The sequence below is a fragment of the Panicum virgatum genome, chromosome 4N (genome assembly GCF_016808335.1).
Source record: "Panicum virgatum strain AP13 chromosome 4N, P.virgatum_v5, whole genome shotgun sequence".
Lineage (NCBI taxonomy): Eukaryota > Viridiplantae > Streptophyta > Magnoliopsida > Poales > Poaceae > Panicum > Panicum virgatum.
This window is the reverse complement of record NC_053148.1, coordinates 7519798-7540032: the sequence shown is the minus strand read 5'-3', so window position 1 is coordinate 7540032 and position 20235 is coordinate 7519798. Positions and strand designations below refer to the sequence as shown.

Sequence of the window (20235 nt, the reverse complement as noted above, 5' to 3'; positions counted from 1 at the left end):
CGTGTGTTGATATTGACCATGCATTTTGGTCGCTGAAATGGCGGTTGAAACTGCTACGATCTGATCTGATTCTATTTTACTGTACTTGTAGGAAAATGGAAATGGGCCTCCAGATTAGTGTCAGTGTCAGCTTCAGTTTCAGTGTTAGCAGCTGTGACTGTGATGAAGGTGTTCATATGTGGTGGTATATTTGGTCTCCAGATATGAATAAGATGGAGAGCCTCTTCATACACGGAGTTTCTGATAGTGATAGTCATCTACCTGTTCAATCAAAAAAGACAGTCATCTATACAACACATGACATTCAGGAAGATACACTGCACACTTAGAATAACCATACGCTTACAGCTCTGCACATATATGAGCAACATCAAATCTGAAAGACATACTGCACATCAAGGATAACCACATCATGGTTAACTGCATCAGATTTCGCGAGCAGGCTGTTCCAGGTGAAAGTCTGAGGTCGATCGGCGAGGAGCGCACGACGGCGCGCGACATGTTCCGGCTCGCCCTGGGACATGGAGGAGTCGACTCATCGACGAGGTTGACGCCGTCGCGGTGGCGCGGCCCGACGCCGACCGCAAGGTGCAAGGCGTGCTGTGCCGGTACGGTAGACCTTCAAAGAGCGAAACTGCGCGTGATCATGGACTCATGGTTGGCGATCGACCGGGCGGATGTGCTGGACGCGACGCCGCTGCAGACGGTGGCGGCCGGATGCACCGGACGAACCCGCCTGGATCGCCGCCGCGGCGTGCTCTGAGCCGGCCGGCATGCGGCGACCGGGGCGTGGTGACCCGCGCGAACTCTAACGAGTGAGGAAGACGGAAGAGAACCTTTTGTGATTCCATGCTCGTCGATCCCAGCCGGTAAACCTTGATCCAACGGTTAGTATAGCACCCAAGGGTGGACGGTATTTCATTTACCGTCCACCACAGTCCACGGACGGTATTTGATTTACCGACCACCCCTGGATTCCGTCCGCCATGGCGCCATCATCGTCGACGGCGGACCACGCCGGCAAGCCGTCACGAGCTCCGCCGCGTTATGACGCACGGAGGCAGGAGGTTCTCGAGGCCGCCGAGCTGCCTCCGGGTCCGCCTCGTGCCCATCCTTACCGTCCCTCCCCTGCCTCCCGCTCGGCGCTGGGGGAGGGGGACCATGCCGCCACCGCGCCAGGGCGTTCGCGCACCACACCTCGGCGGCACTCGTTCGTGTCAGCTGCGGGGAGCTCGATAAGAAGCACCTCGGAGATGGGCACGGGATGGCGCATGACGTGTTCCGGGCGGCGGCGCCGGCTGTGCGCGGGGCCACCGGTCCGCGCGCGGTTTCCCGCTGGGACTTCGACGAGCGATCCAACGCCGGAGACACACCCAGGGGGTGGTCGGTATTTGATTTACCGTCCAACCCTTGGGTCTCACTCACCTCCGGCGACCTCGCTGGGCTCGTCATCGTTGAGAAACACAGAGTAGACGACATGCTTTCGTGTCCGCGTGTTGGCAACTTGGCATTGGCAAGGCGATGTCAGGTGTGCGTCGTCTCCGTCGTGTCCCTTGTCGCACTGACATCCGACGATGCCAGTTGCTTAATTCTTAAGCGTACGTACAAGTACAACACTGTTTGCTCGCAGATCCACTTCCTAAACAACGAATGAAACAAGTATCGTTGGTTCACTAACGCGTACTGTAATTTTGTGTTGATCTAACAAGTTTGTGCTGATACACAGATGCGTGCGTCAAACATCTGCTGTTGTTTTCACAACATTGCCATCTCGAGCTGCGGATATTTCAAGATAAGCATGAACAACAGCACAACTGCAGCGTTCAGCAGCCCACAGGTTTGATCAGGAAACCAACGCACATCAAATTCCAGACACATGAACCTATTTGCTTTGGAAAATATAAAGCATTATTGTTAGACAGTCAGAGGTAAAATGTCAAGCTGACAAGAGAAATTGCAAGAGAGAGAACTGTAGCTGAAAATTCAAACACCAGTGTACCACAAACTAATACAGAGAGCCCAGATAAACTGCAAACACTTTTCACCAATCACCAATCATAGTCCACGCTCCATAGCATCACTGGGTACATAGAGACAAATTTTGCAACTAGTGCTGTGACAAGTGACAACATCACACAGCTTACCTTTGATAATAGATAGATTATAGGTAGATGGAGCCCATCCCCTACAACAACAGAAGACTAATACAAAAGACTTCCGCGTTGCAGAGAAATATAAGCTAGATTACTAATAGCAAACCAAGCACAATGTTGGCTGCAAACTTACAATGTTTAGAGCCATTTAAAGTAAAGACTGGAAAAAGACGGATAGGTTGTCCCAGACACATACGGTTACATAGTAAGGTGCATGTCCAGTGCCAACGAGTACTTCAGAAAATAACTGAACATCTAAGATATACTAAATTTGCTACTGAGCGCCTACAGTGGCCAGTCGCCTGACATGAGTGCTTCATCATCTTTGGAATATTATTATCCCTGAAACACAGCTGAAAACAAAGAGTCAAAGGTATGAAAATTGCAAGTATCAGAAAGAGACGAGCAGATGCTTACCAAAGCCCTATGTGCAAGCACCAGTCGCTGGGCCTAACCTCAGTAGAAACCACCAGGCATGGGCATGTCATCAAAGTTCCAAAGCTCCACGTTGATATACCCATCTTGGGATTCGTCAGAGCCCAAAAAGGTGTTGGTTGAGTAATCTGAACTGTCCATCTGGAAATTCATAGGCTCGAACTCTGAGAGATCAAAATTAGCATTCCCTGTCATAGGAGGAATGCAAACTCATCAACCAATGTCAAGGTGGGAACAGGTGCAAGAACTGATGTTGAGCAAATAAAGGAGTTCCTACCTTGGTCAGATGACAGGTTCACCAAAGGTTCCTGAATGAAGGCGACAGAATTCACCAAAGGAGCAGATGGAATGTTTTGAGTCTGGATGAATGGCTCAGGTATGGTGTGGTCCACAACAGGGTAGTAATCTGCATTTGAGTTGGTCATGTTGTTTGTAATCAGCTTCTCCTCAGTGTCCATCTTGGCCACTGGGACCTCATCTGGGAAGTTGAGCCTGGCCTTCTTGCCACGAATCCTGCGTGCCGCAGCATCATAAGCTCTTGCAGCTTCTTCAGGAGAGTTGTAAGTACCGAGCCAGACACGAGCACCTTTGCTAGGATCTCTGGTTTCAGCTGCCCATTTACCCGATGAGCGCTGGCGGATACCCCTGAACTGGTTCATTCTCTTCTTCCCATCAGAGCCATCAACACCAGCTGCAATTGTGTTTAATTCATCTGACGGAAGGAAGGAGACCAACATAAGGCATATCAGCCATTCCAAGAAAAGTTGAAAGTACGTTACTATACCATAGCACAGACTTAGAACTGAAGCATTAATGATGTGGTAGAGCATGTGAACTCTACTAGACCGCCACAAAAATTCAGATTGTGTTTATAAAAGAAGATCTTCAGAACAAAATCCATCTACGTACGTCCCTATCTTCATTCAGAAATATCAAAGCTAAATCTAAACTTGAACGGGTAATTTTAACAGGTAAATCTAATGCAATCTGGACAAATTCCAGAAGAACACAATACATATGCATGGGTGAGTGGGGATGGAAATAAATCTGGGACTAAGCTGAAATCCACAAGATTCATGATGAACAACGGGTAAAGGGAGGAGCCAAATCAAATAGGTGATAATTTTTTTGCCAACCTAAGTATCGTATATTCGTAGCACCAATCATTCATGAAAACAAGGTATCACTGCACTAACCAAGATTATTGCATGTTTAAACCGATCGAAGTCCTACCAAAAAAATGAAAAAAAAAGCAATACTACAACTTCTTGAAGCCACCGGAGGGAAACTGTTGCAAGCTGTGTGACTTCAGTTTCTCACTTCTCCAAGATTCAAGCAACAACATCCCCCTGTACAGGATGCAAATCTACTCCCGGGATACTGGATACCAAACATGCTCAAGCAATCGTACGACCCAAAAATCACATCGATCAAACGACAGAGTAGCTAAGAAACCGCACGTGTTTCTCGCCCTCCTAGCTAGCCATACGACACAGGTAAATCGACGCCAAGTGTCAAGTCATGCAGTACCTCTCGCCATCACGCTCCCGGGAGCGGCGAGGAGCTTGGCCGGACAGCGGTGGCAAGCCGTTGGCGGCGCGTGGTCGGGGACGACGACGGTGCCGCCACACATTGCCGGCCGACCGATGGTACTCGCTGACCAGTGGGGCCGCGGGCGGGACGGTGCACGAGGGGGAATCTCCTGAAGCTGTGGCAACGGTTGGGACGGGTTGGTCGCTTTGCTTGTTTCCGGATGTGGAGTGCTTGAGTGTGGAATGGCCAGGGGCGCGGGCAAGGCTTATATAGGCGGTGGGAGGAGTGGCCGGAGGCCGTGCGATACCGAGTCATTTATTGCATCCTGCGGTTGGATTCCAATTCTTTGGTGGAGGATATGCATTTCTTCGTTTGGATGTGCATGCATTTCTTCATTTGAGCTTTGAATGCAGTGCCTTGTCATCAAGAATTTATTTCTATGGCATCCTGCCATCACAAAATGTGCATCCATTCAAGTGACAGAGAATTGATGAACTAGTTTAAAGTTATATGCTTATGGTCGGACAATCATATAGAGCCTGCATGCGTTGCTAACATGTTGCAAAGCTCGAGTCTGTCAAAGTGAAGATGAAAATGAGTGAAAACAGTATCACTAAATGGAAAACGAAAGCAGTCAGTTCAGGATTTCCCCCATATCTATGAGATGAACAAATGCAAAAACAACAAAAAAATAAGGATGAAATTAGATGAAAATTTCCTGTTCCTATCTTCACCCCTACCGGTGATTAGGGTTTCGTGGATTTGGGTTAGGGTCGGGGAGGGTTTTTTATCCCGTGGGCCACTAGGGTGGGATATGTGGGTAGTGAGAGTATCGCTCATGGTGATTGATACTGCGGTAGTGTTTGGGTGGTGCAGGAGGAAGGCGGCGGGGTAGGGTAGGCGGGTCGTGGGGGCAGTGACAAGGGAAGCAATGGTGCTGCGGAGCTTTGAGGAGGAGGTAGGAATGATGAAAGGGGAAAATTGAAAGGTCGAAGAAGAAGAATTACCTGTGTAGGCTAGAGAGATATCTTGGGGAGGCTAACAATGAGATGAGGAAGGTGTCGCTCATCACGATGTGTGGTCGAAGATATCCGCCGGATGGTGGAGATGGTAGGTGGATGCTGATGGTCGAGGGCGCCGCCGGCATCGGAGTTGGGCGAGATCTAGTGGCAAGAGGGGCGCTCAGACAGAGGGGCATTTGGTTAGAGGGTGCGACGAGAGGGTATCACAAACGATATATATATAGTGCGCGAGGAAGAGGGTGCGGCGGTAGCGGCACAGGCGGATATGGTTTCCATTATTGTTTCTTTTTTCATGAATATAGTGCGCGAGCAAGAGGGTGCGGCGGTAGCGGCACAGGCGGATAGAGTTTCCATTATTATTTCTTTTTTTTATGAGATAGTTAGGTGGCAGGGTGATAAGATGAGGCGGCTCTTGACCGAACATATCAAGAGAGCCCTATCCCTTAGTGGCTCCGTAAAAATAATGGGAAATAGAACTACAAACAACAATATGATAATAGTTTTCCAAGGTTGTTTGGAATATGAAGATTTCAGGGTGAGCTATCCCATTCTCGGAAGAAAAAGGTATGCAATTATCTAGTAGGGTGTTCGATTCCTGATCTTAGCTTGGTTCGTTAGGTTCCTTACGGTGGAACTTATGTACCCGAATTTGAGTCCTTAACTCAGCATGACTACATGTATTTTTAATTTCTAGATTTGTTCCTTAAGTTGCTATTCTTTAATTGATTAGTGATGTGCCATAGATAGCGGGTAGGATGTGCATGCCTACGTTCGTATGTGTTGAGTGGGCATTTATGTTTGTATGGTGCTTCACAAAAAAAAATCTAGGGTGGTCAATATAATTTTTACTAAACTAACATGGGAAGTTGAAGGAAAAAAGTTTAAAAGGAAGATTTAGTCTAAAGAAAACTTGAAATGTAATTGAGATGATATCTCCTCTATATTTGGTTATTAATATATCTGAGTCAATTAATGCATGTCAATCCTCAACGCTCTTACTGCCCCCATTCTCAAATACAAGGCATCCAAACATTTTAATTTATCCTCAAATATAAGATGTTTTTAGACACATTTAAGCATTTCTTCATTTCATTCTCCTTAAAATTGGCAAGATTTCAGGGAATGATTGATGGACTAGTTCGATTGGTCTTGTTATTATCCATAACAGTAATTAAAATAATCAAATAAATACAACTTCTCACATCATAACTTAAGGGTACATGCGTCTTTTCCTAGTCCACCTAATCTGTCATGAAGTCTCTAGGATGCCTTGTACTTCAGGACGAAGGGAGTAGGTGGGTATAAGGCCACTATAAATGTTGGAGATATTTGTAAAAAAAACATTTGTCAAATCTGAGATATAATTGCTAGAGACATAATTTAGGTGACACAATATCCAACTATATTTGGTCACTAGTATTTGGTAGCTATATTAATGCTTCTCAATCTTTGTATACATCTGGTTCTAAGGCAATAAATAATACATCTCTAATTGTGAATGAGATAGCCGGTTGTTTTGGGTCTGTCAACTTTTATGTTATTTATAAGTAGTGTACCATGTTTTATTGTAATTTTCCACCTACTACTATAATTGTTTGAGATATTCTTAGAAAAGATTGTTCCGAATTGAGATATTTCTAGAGCCACAATTAAGGTGATATGTACACACATTTGGTTATTTAATATTTGGGAGATCACTTAATGCTTTTGAAACTATGATTGCACTTGGTGGGTCTAAGGCAATAAATAATGTATTGGATTGTGTGAAAATATAGACTGTGGGTGTATTAATTTTATGGTACGTACAAATAATGTAGTATGCTTTATAGCTATATTATATTGTTGGTAATGTTATTAGAAAAGATTGGTCAAAACTAAAATATTATTAGTAGAGATATAACTAAGGTGATATCTCTTTTTATTGAAAATCAAATATCCTTTGGTTTGTGTGCTCCTTTCCCTTTGTGATATGTTGAAAACATTGGAACAACATGACTATGTGGGGAATATGTGGCCATTTTTATATTTGTTAGGTCAATTAATGCTTCTGAATCTCAAAGAAATGATTGGTCAATATTGACATGAGAGGTTTTTCTAGGAATGAAAAACCTTTGGAGGGATTTAAGAATGGATGATCATCTCTTATATTAGCAGCATGTGTTGAACACAATCGATGCCTCTCTGCATGGCAAGTGGTCCAAAGTGGAGCGCAACGCTGCAATGGGGTCGAACAAAGCAGTCACTACTACAGAACAGGCCTTTGTTCTAGGCCATTTGTCCCGGCAGCCTTTGGGCCCGGAACAATAGGTGGTTTTTGTCCCGGGTCCAACGGCTAGCCGGGCCAGGGGGGGGGCTTTTGTCCCGGTTGGAGCCACCAACCGGGATAAAAGGCCCCCTTTTTGTCCCGGTTGGTGTCTCTAACCGGGACAAAACTCCTTGGCCCCCTTATCCCCTTTCCTCTCCCCCCACCCGAGCCATTCAGCTCACTTGTTCTTGCTGTTCTTGGCTTGGGAGAGGGGAGTTCTTGCTCATTTCTTCACCACATTTGTGAAGATCTTTGATTCCCCCGTCCATCCATCTGGGCTAAAGGTTTGGGGCTTATTTTTCTCTTCTTTTTTGACTTATATAGCTCATTTCATACTTTAGAAATAGAGAAAATGTGTAGCTAGCTCATTTTTTGGACATTTAGATTGCATATGTAGGTGTGATTTTCTTTTAGATTTAGATGAGTATGTGGATAGTAGAAATTTTTAGAATGAGTGTAGACACTTCATGTGATGTACTTGTATATATGACCATATTGTGGATAGTTGATTTTTTTATTCTTGAATGAATTAATGAAATGAGTATATTAGAATTTTTTGTATTATGAATGGATTATTTTGACACTCCAGTGATGTATTCGTTCATGATCACACTGGAACCATCTAGAAGCTTAAAAAATCTTTATTTCGAAACAAGTATACGGCGTTAATCTTTAGTATTTTTTATATGATTTCATTGTTATTTGCGAGAGTTATTAATCTGATCATTGTAATTGTAATAATAAATAATATTTGCATTGTAATGGTAAGAATTTATAATTTTGTGAAAAATAAAGGTATTTTCCAGTAAAATATGGCTTCAGCAGCTGAAGGGAGTGGCGCCGGTGGGGGTGATCGTTGTCCTTCTGGAGAGAAAGGCACAACTCGAGTAGGTCGTCGGTCCAAGAAACCTAGTACTTTTCATAGGGCAGCGCTCCATTATTTGGAAAAAGAATATAGAGAATGCGTGGCAAGGGGTGAGGAACCTCTGTTTGATCTTGAGGATTTATTGCGGCGTTGCGGTTCGTCACCACCAAACTCGGAGGTTTCAGCTCCGCCATCTTCTTCTGCGCCAGCAAGAAATCTGTTAGAGCATTCTGCGTTCCCACGCAAGGATGGTTGAAAACCTATGTGTTGTTGTCCGAATTTTTAAGTTTCATGTTGAGTACTCCTTTGTTAAGTTCTGTAATGGATTAAGTACTCCTTTTAATTAATCAAGATGTATGATGGATATTTTAGATCTTTTAATTATTCATATTATGTTATATTTAATTTAATTTAGGTTTGATATATTTTATTTATTCGATACGTGTAAAGAATTCAAATCGATTTCTTTAAAATGCAGATGGACCGGCAATGGATGTACAATGCTGACCGACGTTCGAAAGAATTCATTGATGGCCTGCATTATTTTTTGTCTGTGGCTGAGGCAAACAAGCAGAATGGTTTTATGTGATGCCCGTGTGTTCAGTGCAACAATAACAAGGATTACTCATCTTCAAGAATCCTACACAGCCATATTTTCGCAAATGGTTTCATGGAGAAGTATGTTTGTTGGACGAAGCACGGAGAACAGGGGGTTATCATGGAAGACAATGAAGAAGAAGATTTTGACGACCACTTTCTCGGGAATGCTGGGATCGGTGCATTCGATGACGATATTCCCATGGAAGAGCCCGAAGTAGAATTAGCAGAAAATGATCCCAGCGACGATCTGGGGCAGGCATTGCACAATGTACAGGCAGACTGTGAGAGTGAAACAGAGAGGTTGAAGTTCCAGAAGTTGTTAGAGGACCACCGTGAGTTGTTGTACCCAGATTGTCAAAATGGATTGAAGAAACTTGGCACCACCTTGGAGTTGCTGCAATGGAAGGCGACAAATGGTGTATCCGACAATGGATTTGGTGAATTACTCAAACTTGTTAAAAAAATGCTTCCTAAGGACAACGAATTGCCTACCACAACGTATGAATCCAAACAACTTATTTGCCCTTTAATTAGGATTGGAAGTGCAAAAGATACATGCATGCCCCAACGACTGCATCCTCTACCGAGGCGAGTACGAGAATTTGGATGCATGTCCCGTATGCAGTGCATTGTGTTACAAGATTAGAAAAGATGATCCTGGTGATGTCGAGGGGGAGCCTCCCCGGAAGAGAGTTCCTGCGAAGGTCATGTGGTATTCGCCTATAATACCACGTTTGAAGTGTCTGTTTAGAAATAAAGATAATGCTAAGTTAATGCGATGGCACAAAGAGGAACGCAAGAAAGACTCGATGTTGAGATACCCCGCTGATGGGTCGCAGTGGAGAAAAATAGATAGAACGTACCCTGAATTTGATTTGTATGCGAGAAACATAAGGTTCGGTTTGAGTACGGATGGCATGAATCCTTTTGGTGAGATGAGCAGTGGTCATAGCACTTGGCCTGTGACTCTTTGTATGTACAATCTTCCACCATGGCTCTGCATGAAATGAAAGTTCATCATGATGCCAGTGCTTATCTCGGGCCCAAAGCAGCCCGGAAATGACATTGATGTGTACCTAAGACCATTGTTCGAAGAACTCTTATTGCTCTGAGGCGATGAAGGTGTACGGATGTGGGATGAATACAAACAGGAAAACTTCAACCTACGAGCATTGCTGTTCGTAACGATCAATGACTAGCCTGCTCTTAGTAACTTGTCAGGACATTTGAACAAGGGATATAAAGCATGCACACACTGTTTAGACGATATCGATAATATATGGTTGACTCACTATAAGAAGGTTGTATACTTGGGTCATCGTCGGTTTCTTCCCATCAGGCATGCGGTACGAAAGAAGGGCAAGCATTTCAAAGACCAAGCGGACCACCGAACAAAACCGATGCACCGTAGTGGTAAATACGTCTTCAACATGGTAAAAGATCTAGAAGTTATTTTTGGAAAGGGACCTAGAAGCCAACCTGTTCCGAACGAAAACGGAATGGCGCCCATGTGGATGAAGAAATCTATATTTTGGGAGCTACCGTATTGGGAAGTCTTAGATGTTCGTCATGCAATTGATGTGATGCACCTCACGAAGAATCTTTGCATCAACCTGATAGCATTCTTGGGAGTTTACAGAAAGACAAAAGATATAGTAGAAGCACGTCAAGAATTGCAACGTATGGAAGAACGAGATGCCTTACATCCACAACATCGAGATAATGGACGAGAATACTTAATTCCTGCCGGCTATACTCTTAGCAAGGAAGAGAAGGAAATCATGTTTGACTGCTTGAGCAGTATAAAAGTACCATCTGGATACTCATCCAATATAAAAAGTATCTTAAATTTGGTAGAGAAGAAATTTACAAATCTCAACTCCCATGACTGCCACGTCTTTATGACCGAACTTCTTCCAGTTGTGCTGCGGGAGATTCTGCCTGATAACGTCTGGTTAACCATCGTGAAGCTATGTGTCTTCTTCAACGTAGTTTCTCAGAAGGTAATTAACTCGGACAATTTGATAAAGCTGCAAAATGATGTGGTGCAATGTCTTGTTGGCTTTGAGCTGATATTTCCACCATCTTTCTTCAACACCATGATACATCTTCTAGTGCACCTTGTGAAAGAGATTGATATCCTCGGACTAGTATTTCTACACAACATGTTCCCATTTGAAAGGTTCATGGGGGTACTCAAGAAATGTGTTCGTAATCGAGCTCGTGCAGAAGGAAGCATCGCCAGTGCCTACGGAACTGAGGAGGTCATTGACTTTTGTTGTGACTTTATTGATGACCTTAAACCGATTGGGGTCCCTGAATCACGATATGAGGGGAGACTAACTGGAAAGGGTACATTAGGAAATAAATCTTACGTCTGCACAGATGATTTCTCATTCAAGAAAGCGCATTATGTGGTTCTTCAACAATCATTCTTGGTTGACCCGTATATCGAGGAACACAAGAAAATTCTGCTCTCCAAATTCCCGGAAAAGTCTGAGGCATGGATTACACGTGAGCACATGAACACTTTCGGCAGCTGGTTGCGGAAGCATCTAATGCATAACATGGATATAAGTGAACAACTGTTCTTATTGGCTAGGGGACCATCTTGGAATATCTTAACATACCAAGGGTATGAGATAAATGGAAACATATTTTATACGATAGCCCAAGATAAAAAGAGTACCAACCAAAACAGCGGTGTTCGTATGGATGCCACGGACAATAATGAAAAAAGGACACATATTACGGCTACATTGAAGAGATATGGGAGCTGGATTACGGTTCCAATTTCAAGGTGCCTCTATTTCGTTGCCAATGGGTTAAGCTATCTGGAGGAGGGGTAACAAAAGATGAGTATGGGATGACAATAGTTGATCTCAACAATCTTGGGTATAGAGACGAGCCGTTTGTCCTAGCTCAGGATGTCGCTCAGGTTTTCTACATTAAAGACATGTCCAGCAAGCCAAAGAAGGGGATAAACAAGCAAAAGGATCATGAGCCTAAGCGATATATTGTTCTATCAGGGAAGAGAAACATTGTTGGAGTGGAGGACAAGACAGACTTGTCAGAAGAATATAATAACTTTGTTGCCATTCCACCTTTCGAATTAAATACTCATCCATGCATCCTGCTAGCCAATGATGATGCTCCATACTTGCGCCGTGATCATAATCAAGGGATATTTGTCAAGAGAAAGTCTGTTACCGCTAATTTTTCATGTACTTGAATCAGTTTATATTATTATATACAAAAGTAATGACAATTCGAATACTTTTATTATATATGTACTGTACCATTATCCTTTATGTATTATATATATATATCATTTTTTATAATTTTCACTTAATTATCAGACTCAAGTATAATTTTCATACAATAATATGGATTACTCAACTAATTTTATTTATTTCATGAAATTACATTCACATTAACACACTATACTCTCTCACTAACACACACAATCTCACTAACACACACTATCTCACAAACTTACACAATAGTCATTAATATCATGAAATTGCTTAATTTTTAGTAAAATTTACTTTTTAAACGTTAATATCGTGATAGAATCCACGTTCTGTCGAAAAGCAACAGTTTGAAAAAATTTATTCACCTAATATATTTTTGCATGGTCAAAATAACAAATATAATTTCAAAAAAGTTAGATATTTCGTTGACCCAATCACTTGAATGAAAATTAATCATTTTTTTTGCTTTATCAAGTTTATATAGAGATAAGAACTTTTGTTCCATAATTTTTGGAATCATAATTTTTTAACTGAATTAACAAATGAAAGCCTATTTTAAAAGAGAAGTAAAAAAACAAAAATAAACATAAGATTTGGCGGGAACGAGGGAAAACGGGCCCCTTTTGTCCCGGGTGGTATATCCACCAGGGACTAAAGGTGGGCCGCGGGCTGGGAATTTTCCCGGCCCGCCCAAAATCACCTTTTGTCCCGGGTGAAGCCACCACCCGGGTCAAAAGGGCCTTTTGTCCCGGGTGGTGGCTTCACCCGGGACAAAAGGCCCCCACCCTATATATCTCTCTTTCCTCCGCCTTCCTCCAACACTTGGTCAGTTCTCGACCTCCGCCTCGCCCGTGCGCCGCCCCGAGCTCACCGTCCCGACCTCGCCCCGAGCTGCATTAGGTGAAAACAGCGCCGACCGTGGGCCGCCGCCGCCCCGGCCCCCAAACCCTGAATTTTGTGCAAATTTTAGTGAATTAGTTGTTAATTTTATTTATTATATATTAAGTAGAATTCAATTATTACAATTAGGTGCAAATTTTGTGCAAATATTATTAGAATTCAATTTTGGATATATTATTAGAATTCAATTATAGATATATTAGTAGAAGTCAATTGTGAAAATATTATTAGAATTCAATTTTGGATATATTATTAGAATTCAATTATGGAAATATTATTAGAATTCAATTTTGGATATATTATTAGAATTAAATTATAGAAATATTATTAGAATTCAATTTTGGATATATTATTAGAATTCAATTTTGGATATGTTATTAGAATTCAATTTTGGATATATTATTAGAATTCAATTTTAATGTATCATGTATTTATTATTTAATGTATCATGTATTTATTATTTAATTTATCATGTACTTATTATTTAATTATGTCATTTATATTACTTCTCGAGCTCGCAAACTCGCACTAACACACAAACGTTTCCGATAGTTTCTGATCGTTACCGATCCCGACCGAATCATTTCCGATCGTTACCGATACCGACCGAATCGTTTCCGATCATTTCAGATAGTTTTCGATCGTTACCGATCTAAATATGTGGATTATTTAGAGAATTTTCTTAAGGGTTTTATTTGTATTCATATTTTAGTTACGATGGACCCGCGACACACAGACGCAGAAGACGAACAGTTCCTGTTGAATATGATTGCCGAAGGTCAAGGAGATGCCCCTGAACAAGCTGATGATGGCAACAATACTGACATATATTTGAATATGTCCGGTGATGGAAATGAGGCACCATCTTTTCAGGATGACGCTGCTGGTGAACAAAGTGCTAATGTACATATCACAACTATACTTACTTGTATTGAAAATTATATTTTAATCTGAATCTATATGAATACTATGAATGTTTTTTTATAGCCGTCTGGATCATCGTCGCAGCAGAAAAAGACGAAGTGAGGCCCGACAAAAAAACTGGAAGGGCGGTTCATTATAACGGAAGTTGGTTCAGATGGCGAACCGATCGCTCCAGAAGCTGCCGCCAAAAAATACATAAGACAATCCGGATGTTTTGTCAGGGACCAAATCCTGATCAGCTTCAGGCTATGGAAAGCTTCCAATCCAAGCGAGGAACGGGATGCGGTACCCGAAAGAGAAAAAGAATGGTGCTGGCGGGAGCTTAAGAAAAACTTTACGGTTCCAGCTGAATCCGAAGAGATATGCAAGCACTGGACCCTGAGCAAGATGGCTGAACAGCTGCAATCATTCAAGAAAACTTTGACGAAGAAATATATCAAGACCGGGACCATGCCCGTGTTTACCGGCGAGCTCGAAAAGCTCAGGGGTCACTGGGATGCATTTGTGCAATACAAGTCTTTAGAGCTTGGGCTTCAGAAGGTGCAGAAGGCCAAAGACAACGCCTCGAAGAAAGTGTACCATCACACTCTAGGCCAAGGAGGCTACAAGCTTGCAATACCCAAATGGGAGAAGATGAAGCAAGATCTGCTTGACGGAGGCATCCAACCTGGTACCATGAACTGGTCTGAAAGGTCAAGGACCTGATTTTATGGTCACGGGGGAAGCTTGGACCCATTGACTGGGGCCTGCATCTATGGGCCAAACATCCAGCTAGCAGCCCAGAGACTACAGGAGGCCATACAAGCAGCGGCCGAGGGAACATTCCAGCCAGATAGAGAGAGGGACGAGCTGACTTACGCCCTTGGGAATCCATAGCATTCGGGCCGCACAAGAGGCAAAGCGTGGTTCCGTGGAAGTATGGGTTTAGGGATTACATTGAATCATATAGATGTCGGCAAAGAAGAAAGAATGATGAGCGGGAGCACTTGCGAAGGCTAGAGGAACGACTCATGTCCCACGATCAAAGACTGGAGGAAGAGGTTCAACGCCAAGTGGCCATAGCAATGTGCCAGCAATAGCAAGCGCAACCGGTGCCTCCAAAGCCTAATGTCGCAGCCGATTATCTGTCTCAGCGGAAAAGCAGCTGCGCTTCCACAGACGTTGCTGTCGAGCCAATGGGGATCCAGGCCGCAGTTGAAGCGACGGCCCCGCAGTGATTTCTAGTGGATGAGATCACCCAGCAGACACCTTGTGATCTGTAGATTGCCATTAAGAACTTAATGTTCACTGTTGCGTACAGTACCGCCATGCCAACCCAACCAGGCGACGTGTACCACGGGCATCAAATTCCGGCAGGATATACAAGAGTTGGCGTGGAGCAGGTGTGCCAAGATTGGGAGACGCTCGAGCTTGATATTCCTGGAGGCGATGGGGAGATGACACTAGCAGAAGCCATTCATGGCTACATCCTATGGGATAAGCGCTACATTGTCCTAAAGTCGGATGATCGAACACCAAGACCGACATCTCAGCATGCCTCTCTAAGGCCGTCATCTCCGCAAAACCCCCCAAGGGCAACACTGTCTCGTCAAGGTTCACCGGCACATTCTCCATCACCATCATCTCATGCGCTGATGAACACTCAAGCGTCACCGTCGCCTCCATGGTCACCCCCTCCGCCGCCGGCAAAGAAGCATAAACAGCCGCCGGCAAAGAAGGTAGCTGCGCCGGCTAAGGAGCCTCCAAAGAAGAAAGAAAAGAAGAAGAAAACCAAGGAGACTCCTATTAAACCCTGGGACATGAGCCTTGAAGAATGCGATCGGATAACTCAAGAAAAAGTTAAAGAGCACTTCAAGCAGAAGCCGAAGCCGGAGCCTGAGAAAGTGATAAATCCGGGACATTTGAAATTTTTAAGGGAATGTGCAAAGCAAATAAGAGAAAATTCATTCCGAGAGATCCCCTTTCAGACTACGACCGCACAATTATCAAAACTACTGAGAAAAAGAAGAGACAATCAAAGTCGTCATCATCCGACGTTCCACAGCTCGGAGCCCAAAAGAAACAATCAATAGAGCCTCTCGTAGTGGGACAGACGATGGAACAACAAGACTTTGTTACATTTTTGAAAGAATCAAACCTGACGGCGGCTCAGATTACAGGGGGTGAAGATATTCCAAAGGCCGATGTGGTCGTCAAATGGACGTATGAGCTGGGCAAATCTCTTGTACCCCCCCCCCCAAAGTAGTGTCCGTGCTTCCAACGCAAATGTATAAGCTGCACCAGCACAACATGCGTGCGATGGCCGATTGCATCTTCATGCACGGCGCAAAGATTAAAGATGACGATTTCTTATGGGGGGAGGCCATTATATGGATAAACTGGGAAAAAGTTTACCAACTATTTCATCAGGAGGACCTCGATATCTCTATGGTCGGCTTGTGGGTTCTGTAAGTATTTTACTCTCCTTACGTATTATTTTGTATGATCTCAACATACTGATCCCTTGATTTATTCGGTATCATGTAGAATGGAGATACAAACTTGCAGGAGAAAGGGATACTCTCACCTCGGCTTCATCGACCCAATTACTTATAATTGGAGGCTTCTACGCGACAATTCCGATGAGATATTCCAAAACTTGTTCAAGTACATAAGCGTTCATCACAACAAGTAAATGATATTATTTCCTTACAACTTTGCGTGAGTGATTCCTTACGTCTAACTCTTTCTATTCTGTAATCAAATTGTTTAAACCTTAACTACCAAGAATTGCCTCTGTATAATCTTGCAGTGAGCATTGGGTCCTAATTGTCATAATTCCAGAGAAGAGCCTACTCGTGGTTATGGACTCATTGAGGAGAAATCCAGAACAATACAAAGATCTTCTTAACATGATGAAAAAGTAATTCTATCACTACTCCGTCGATGACCGATAACTTGAATCACTTTGTTAATTGACTATAATTGTTCTAATCTTGCACAGGGTTTGGAAAGAAGTCGCTAAAAATCATCCAGCCAAATTGGACAAGGAATTGAAGATCAAGACAGATTTTGCGGTACGCACTTGGATGATTCGTTACATGTTTCATTAGTTTTATTATATATTCATGTAAATATCTGATAATTTCTTCTCCCTTAAAGTGTATGAGGCAGGAACAATGCACTAATTTATGCACATACTATGTATGCGAGAACATCTATGGTTTGGTAGGTCCTCCAAGGGCCTGGACAGATTGGGAGGAGGAAGTAAGTAAAAAACTTGTTAATGTTTGAACTCGTATTTTAATTAGTTGAAATTAATTATCCCCTTTTTCCATAGGTCGAGGAGATGCGCGATAAATTTATACCGGAGGAAAAGATTATGGCGATTCAAGAACAATTGTCCGGATTTATTGTTGAGCAAATCCTCGATCCAAAAGGCGAATTCTACTATGATGGACAATCTAACATTGACAATCACAACAAATATGATAATATACGCGTATATATGTAATTAAGAACGAATATACCTATGTAAATATATATGTGTGTATGTATTATATTTCTATTTATGAGTATGTATGTATTATATATATAAGCACTCCAATAATATATATGTGTATATATATTTATATAATATTGGTCCTAGACATTTTCATATGTAAATGAATTCACAAGTATAGATATGTGTATACATATATATAAGTGAATTAATTTATATATGAAAACTATCTAGGACAAATATTATATAAGTAACTATATATATATATGTATATATATATATATATATATATATATATATATATATATATATATATATATTAGTGGAGATCATACACACTAAATTCCAATACATAAGTTTAATTGAAATGCAAAAGTATAAATGAAATAGAAAAAGAATTGAGAAAAAGAAAACAGGAAAAAAAGGGACTTTTGTCCCGGTTGGTAACACTAACCAGGACAAAAGGGTGCGCCAGCCACGTGGCGCTGGCAACATCTTTTGTCCCGGTTGCCAGACCCGGGACAAAAGGGCCCCCCCTTTTGTCCCGGCCTGGCGTTCCCGGTTGGGAAACCGGGACAACAAGGGTTTCCCAACCGGGACAAATTAGCATTTCTGTAGTAGTGAGTGCTTGGGCATGGGTATGGTTGAAAGCTTAGATCTTTGGAATTTGGAACTTGACCCCTTGACGTACAAATAAGACACATGACAAAACCTAGATATACCTTGTAGCATTTTGACCTAATATACCTTGTGCATGACAACACTTTGATCTGAAATAAAATACTTTGAGAAATTCACTCTTCAAGGACGCCAAAAGGTCCTAGATTTCTACTCCCCATCTTCTGTGTATATGTGAGTGTGAGTGTGTCCAAAAATTTCCAAAATCTTCTCTCTTCTTTTTTTGAAAAGCAGGTACAGTTGGAGAATGGAAAGTACTTTGTATATTCCTTGATGCAAAAATAATGCACACTGTTCTAAAAGCTTCTCCACCTTGCACATTCCCTTTCTACAGTTATTACCTACTACATTCTATGAATATACTATACAATGAGGTCATTAAGAAAGAGGTATACAATTCTCCAATTCGGCTTTCTCTTCATTGGTCACGCTTCCATCATGATTCTAGATCGAAACCTTTGGTCATATGCTCATGCCTTCCTCATGATCCCTGATCAGCATCTTCAGCCCTGAACGTTCAAATCCAGCTACCTTAGCTGAATTCCACTGCAATGTTGAAGGTTATCCTTCTTCTCCACTTCGACTTCAACACCCTTTAGCACCTTTGAGCCTTGCCTTCATTTTATCACATGCACACAATAAAATGACTAGTGCTAGCGGACTCGGAACACTAGTCTCCTAAGGTTAAGAAACCTTATAGTCGGGGGTAGCAATTGTAAATAGTATGGGCCCTCAAACCTACTCACAACCTTCGATTGTTACCTTGGAACACTAGGGGGTTACAGCTCTAACATTTAGCTACACCTAAAAAAAACTAGCCTGGCATCTTCCAAAATATGTCAAATGGGGAAAGTGTTGCAGCCATATATATCGATCAAACTTTGGTGCAACTTAGCTTTAGTTTTCTCCTACATTAGACGAGCATTGTTAAAGTTGGTTGTGTGACCAGTACCACCCAAAATTTCTACAGTTATGACTTGTGGCTCAATGCTAGCTCAAATCTCCACACTCTAGAGAGCTAATAGAATCTGGAAATTGTTTGACGACTCCAACATGGATTAACCTCATGAATCTGAAGGTTCGCCGCATCTGATCATGATGATCTATCAATTGAAATTGTTGTGCTAACTCCATCCACAAAATGAGATCAAATTGAGGCATCATGATGGGGGGGATCCCATCACGACTCATGCACGGTTAGCTAGCCAATGACAATCCATACTGCCGGTGGTGCTAGCAACGTGCCAAAAATGGGAAGATATGATGTTTGGAACATGAAGATTGAGGTGACCTATCCCATTCTTGCAAGAAAAAGGTATGCAATTATATATTATGGTATTCGATTCCTGATCTTAGCTCAGTTCGTTAGGTTCCTTATGGTGGAACTTGCCTACCTGAATTTGAGTCTTAACTCAGCATGACTAATTGTGTTTTAAATTTCTTGATTTGTTCTTTGTGTTGCTATTCTTTAATTAACTAGTGATGTGCCATACATAGTGGGTTGGATGTGCACGCCTACGTTCATATGTGTTGAGCATAAAGATGGCAACGGGTGAAATCCGTGCGGATATCAACTTCATAAACCTGTACCAGCGTGCTAAAATCCATGTCCGCACCCACGCCCGCAACCTGTCAGACCCGGGGCAGCGGGACTGCTTATAGACATAGAATATTCTAGAGTAAGGGATAGCACATGGATGTACCTTACCCCTCATGTAACTACCCGAATAGGCGTAGAACTAGCTGCAGTACAAAGGAAACTACCCGACTGTGTTGTAGTAGGACTCCAACTATACTCGGCTGTAACATCCCGTATTTTTACGGAATGTTATATAGTGCAAAAATGTGAAATTTGAAAAACTTTTTTTGTGTGCATGTGAAAATAGCTAGAATAGTATAAGGTTGTTCTCTTTTTCTTTCTCAAGTTCCTAGTAAATTAAAACTAGAACAAATATAACGATATAAATGTTAGAGTGCTATATTTGGAGTTGGAGTTTATTCGTATCTACCTTGTTTAAATTTGGCTTTGAATATTTTTGTTTGAATTTAGGTGGCATTTGATTTGAATTGAGCCATTCAAATCAA

At 42.3% G+C, this 20235-nt stretch overlaps 1 pseudogene; it reads right to left on the bottom strand.

Moving 5' to 3' along the window:
- Positions 1-2609: 2609 nt before the first annotated feature.
- Positions 2610-4221, bottom strand: LOC120669066 (annotated as a pseudogene).
- Positions 4222-20235: the final 16014 nt, after the last annotated feature.